Source organism: Cydia strobilella, chromosome 4 (assembly GCF_947568885.1).
Source record: "Cydia strobilella chromosome 4, ilCydStro3.1, whole genome shotgun sequence".
In the NCBI taxonomy this organism is placed as follows: domain Eukaryota; kingdom Metazoa; phylum Arthropoda; class Insecta; order Lepidoptera; family Tortricidae; genus Cydia; species Cydia strobilella.
The window spans coordinates 246,742-252,741 of NC_086044.1; positions in this window are offsets into that span (position 1 = coordinate 246,742).

Sequence of the window (6,000 nt, forward strand, 5' to 3'; positions counted from 1 at the left end):
CTTATACATATAAAAGGCGGCCGCGAGCCGGAAAACTTAGCAGGAAAGACCCACAACAAGATGGTTATTCTCTGACACCTACAAACTTTTACATCTCTAAACAATTTTAGTAATTGTCTGTGGTTTGTATATTTTTGACTAGCTTTTGCCCGCGACTTCGTCTGCGTGGAATTAGTAATTTGGATACCTTAATTCTTAAACAAATCTGCTTTTTAATCCATCCTTTTTTCACCCCCAAATTAACTGATTGATTGATTGATTTTTTTCCACACTATACATTTCCACCCCATTTTTTACACCCTTAAGGGATGACTTCGGGGATAAAAGTTATTCTATATCCTTCCCCGCAGCTCAAACTATTCCCATACCAAGTCCCATCTAAATCGGTTCAGCGGTTATTGATTCCCCATACAAATTTCCACCCCCTTTTCACTCCTTTCCTTGAGGGGTGAGTTCTGGGATAAAAAGTATCCTATGTCCTTCCCCGGGACTCAAACTATCTGTATACTAAATTTCAAATAAATCGGTTCAACGGTTTAAGCGTGAAGAGGTAACACACAGACAGACAGACAGACAGACTTTCTCATTTATAATATTAGTATGGATTAGTTTTATTTTGTGTAATTCGACATTTAGACTGGGTACATCTTTAACAAAGTATCTAATATTTCATTGATTCCATATTTGTAATTTTTTTTTGTAATTTTTGGTTAATTGTATTGCTTGTAAAAATTGACATGTGCCCCTGTGGCCTATTTGCTGAATAAATGATTGATGTTTGATGTCCGACGATCTGGTTGAGATCTCAGGAGGCCGATGGAAAAGGTAGCTCACAACCGGTCGTAGTGGAGATCCCTGGGGAGGCCTATGTCCAGCAGTGGGCGTCTTTCTGCTGATATGAACAGCTTGATAATACTTACCCCTATCTTCTCTAAAATATAGAGTTAAATTACCTATGAAATAAAACTATGAAAACGGATTAAATCGCGTATGTTGAAATTATAATACATCCCGACGTTTCGAACCCTTTACAGCGTTCGTGGTGGTGGTAATCCGTTTTCATAGTTTTATTTCATGAGTAACTATCGCGGTAACCGAAGACAATATTAAATTACCTACTTAAGTTTCTCATAGTTATTGGTACTGTGACAAATCTCCGTCCTACCTACTAGGTCGTGTCGATCTGAAGTAACGGCCGATCATAAGTCATTTTGATTAAATTAATTAAAATTGATAGCGATGATGCGATTTGACGCGCTCCGCGGCATAGGAGATGGCGGCTTGCAGCTGTCTCAAGTTTTTGGTAATCTAAAGTAAAGCTAACGAAACGAGATAAATAATGCTAGCAAATTGTACTGGTAACCATGGCAACTCTAGCTTTAACCGGTTAATCCCGGATTAGTGGGATGGTGCAAGTGACGCTTAATAGTTTGAATAAAAATAACATTTTTGGCCTAACCAAAGTAGGTATGTAGGTACAGGAACTTATTCAAAATCCTAAGGACTAGGTAATAAAAACCGAGGTCCAGAGCCGCTACTTCTCATGGCTAGTTCCACTTCCAATAGGGGTGCTTAATTATAAAAACTCACGCTCCACCGCGTCCGATGGACTCACAAACTTTTGACAGGCGCCATTTCGATGATAACTTGGTAAGAGCAGATGGTTCACTATTATTATTCACTGGATAACAGATAATTTAAAAGATGATGTAGATGTAGAACGGGAGCGCAGAGCGCTGGCGGTTCGGGCGAACATTCTCGCCCGCAGATTCGCGCGGTGTACAGCTGCAGTCAAAACTACGCTCTTTAGACCATACTGCACTTCGATGTACTCGGCTGCACTGTGGGTGGACTGTACGCCCCGCGAGGCCAACGTCTCATGTCTATATTAATAGTATACTCTATTTCACCGATTCTTTTATCCGTGCGCCAGGTAAGCGTTCCCAGGTGCGTTCAGGTCTTCTATTCCCAGCGATGCGATCTTGGCCAGCATTTTGTAATTCAGGTCAGCAGCTCGGAGGTGCCATGCTTCTAGATCTGTCATCTAGATCGATCAGTTAGTATGCTGCGCTCCATAGAGCGTTGGTAAACCTTCAGTTTGGACTTCTGAATCTCTGTGAGTGACCAAGTTTGAGTACCGTAGGTTAGACCCCAAAATTAATTAAATAAAAAATAAATCCATCACCCATTTTATCAAGGACATTGACAATGGCCCAGTCCGAGTCAACGCTGTTGTAGCGGCAATCCGAATGTCACCTAAACTATGTACTTACGTTGTCTTCGAAATTAAACTAACATATCTGTGACAACTCTTTTGATGTTCAAAGATTCTAAAAAAATAAGCATTTTGGCATTGCACCGTCCAACGTCAACCAAAACCGAATAACTTTTCAATAACGCTATAACATTAGAGTTGAAATTCCTGAGGAAATTATATTTGCTTGATCCCTTAAGTTTAAAGTCTTTTGAACGAGGTTACAACTTTTACTAATTTTTTTGATTTTTAATTGAATTTAGTCGCGTTTTCGCGAACGATTTCTTAAATCTTTTTTTTCCTGTTTATGGCTTGTTTCAGTGCAATCTTCTGTTTCTCGTTAAAAGTTTACTGTTTCGCAACACTTTCACAACTTTGACGAGATAAAAGACGAGTTTTATAACTTGATTGTTGATTAATTTTAGAGAGAGAAAATGTATTAAAAGTACTTGTTTTTGTGCAAAAAAGTGTCATAACATAACAATATCTTTTATCTGAATATCGTTCCAAGTAATTCCTTGTAGTATAAAATTTAATATTCTCGCGTTTTGAACACATATTCAATCACAATTAAAATCACATCTCCACACAAATCTATGTTTTGACATTTTGCTGGGACGTCAGTTAGCCGCGAAACCTGTGTCGAAACGTCGGTAAATAAAGGTAACAAAATAAATTCGCGATAGACCCGATTGTAAATGTGATTTAATATTCCTTGTAGTGTATCGTTTCACCGTGTACAACGTGCACAAAATATTCCAAATTCAAAATAGTTTTAGGCCGCGGACTGGCCGCAAGCGGTGCGAGAGGCAAATCGAGGCCTTCCAAACATTTCGCTCGACCAAATGTACCCTTGATTTGCCTCTCGCCTACGGGCACAATAACACAGCGTTTTGTTCAAAAGACTGCTAGCTCTGCTAGTAGTATTGGAATATTACTAAGGGCCACTTGCACCATAACATTCACTAATCCGGGGTTAACACTCCAGGTTTGAAAATGAAAATGAACTTTTCCATTTCATACTATATCTAAAAATTGGTTACTCTTCGCTTTAATTGCACTGCGTTTATTATTCCATATCGCTGCGAGTCGTCTTTCTCGTTACCGTCGTGGCAATGACTATTACCAGCAATGACTATTATACCCGGTAATGACAAGCGGGTAATGACCTCGGACCTGAGGGAAAAGGAGCGGCGAGTCCCACACACCGTGCGTAAGTGCATTCCCACTCCGACAAAAAAAAAGGTAATGACCTCGGTAGTGTCTGTAACGCTGTATTTCAGCTTTGCTTTTTATTATGTTTGGCTTGCAATTTGTATGTTGATTAAAATAATTGTTAATACTAGTACATACAATATAAAAATGTTCCACCATACAATAATTAATAACCTAACCTAATAAAATAAAATTAATCCTTAATAAAGAATGCATTGTTAATGCATATATTGATTAATGAATCGTGATAAAGATAGTAATGAAATTAAATTAATAATTCATGTGATTTCATGTAAGTTGTACATCTACAGACATATTGCCAATCTAAAGAAATATTATAACGAGCCTAAATGGGGTTTAAAGTTAACCACATCCATGCTGGTGAAGTCTTCAAACTAAACTAAACTACTATAAATAAAGTCTTTATCATGAAGTCTCATATAACCCCTAAAAATATTCCTTTTGATAATATTCCATAAAATATTATAAAACAATTCCAACCCCCAGCAAAACAATTCGCCACTAATTCGGCCAACTTTGCCCGTAAAAATTGGTCCCCGCGCAACTTACGGTACATTTTTCATTTAACTTTCACGCCATTTGCATTTTGACCGGCGCTGGTGTAACGATGTTAGCTGATGGCGGGGGTAGCTTGGGGGCTGGCTGATAAATCGACAGGTTATCGGTTAATTGTTCACGGCTGAAAACAATGGTAATGAGTTGTAAGTTTGAACCTTGCACTTGGCAGTGATATATCAAGCACCTAAGTAGGAATATACCTATAATGAAGAAGAAAATGCATTGCCTTTATTGTCAATGTAGACCTAAAATTTGTATCTAAACAGTACGGCCGGCTGTTACTGTTGTACGCAGTGCGGGTACACAACTAAGTTAGAGCTAAATTAAAAAACATCATAGTAAGTTTTTTTTTTAATTCTAATGATGTAACTACGTATATTACGCTTATTAATGGTACGTAACATAATAAAATACACACACAAACACACAACACAACAACACAATACACTGCTGAATACGGTCGTTTTGCATTTGTAGCCTCGTCGCCTATTTCACGTATCAATATTATAATAAAAAGGTATTTTTAATACAGTTGCTCAAAAAGTGGTACTTTTTGTGGCTGCGTAGCGTGCGAGAAGCTCAATTTCTCGAACTAGTGCTTTTTACTTTTTAGTTCCAAACTATACTTTCGAAACGCAGTTAAAATTGAATTTAGCTTGAGCAGGTACCAGGGCCTCACTCGTTACTCGGAGGTGTCGTTGACCAACCCGCGCCGGGCCCGCGGCGGCCGCGGCCGGGGCGCGCACGAGTATGAAGGTATCGCGGGCTGCGGCAGCTCAAGTATCGCGGGCTGTATAGGTACTTTTGGTTTTGGTTTGGTTTGGTTTGGTGGTATGATTCTACTAATGATATATTAATTTATTATTTTTTCGCAATTGTATTAAAAAACGTCGTTTACAACACGTGTGAAATGTCTTTTCACACTAGTTGTAAAATGTACTATTTTATGAGTAATGATGGACTTATTTACAAGAGAATCCGCTCTCTATTCGCTATCGTTAGCATCGTACAGGATGTTTTTTAAAAAGAGCTTAACCCGTAGGCGTCGCGCAACACAACATCACATATAAAACATTACCCAATAACTCCAAAACATTACGACCTAGTTGACCAGCTGTCGTCGCTCGGTCTACAATATTTCGGCGTGTAATTTTTGCCGCATTGGCGCCATATGTCGACATATAAAACGTGACACTTGCCGCTTTTATGTGCTTGTTTACTGGTCAAGCTGTTGTTTTTCCGTAGGTTATAGGGAGGGCCCCGGGCCGGGCATTTGTCTATTGGGCAACTGTTTTTACAAGCTTTTATTTAACTTGCAATGTTCGGGTCAAATCTTGCAAATGCAAGCTACATTAAATCCAACTACCAAAATACATTGAATGAAGAAAGACAATATTTTTAAGTTTTATGAAATGTTAATGATTTATTACATCCTTACAAACATGTTACATATAAATTTAATAAATTATACTAAATTACATAAAATTAAATCGAATATACAATTATACATCACAATAACAAATTACTCTAAACTATACTATCCTAGAAACTAACACTAATAAAAATAAGTCACATTTCAGCCGTCCCGTAAATCGTCCCGCGACCCCCCCGATACAAAGGTACCCATCACGCTCGCCATGTTTTTAAGTTTTGAAGTAGGTAGTAGTAGGGTATAAACTTGCTTTTATATAATTAGTATAAACTTTAAACTACGCAATTTACGAATCAAAACCACAACCAATTCAATAATAACCAACATAACTGTGTAAAAAGTTGGAATATTCGTAATCATTTTAAACGTTGACTTTTAAATCAAATTTGCGTTCATTGGATGTAGTGGAGAGTATCGGTACACTCCACTCAATTGTTTCACACGGAACTTAACCCAGAAGCGTATTCGAATTTCGAAAATTTCATCTGATTGCTGCGATTCTTAATTAAAGCCATTCAAA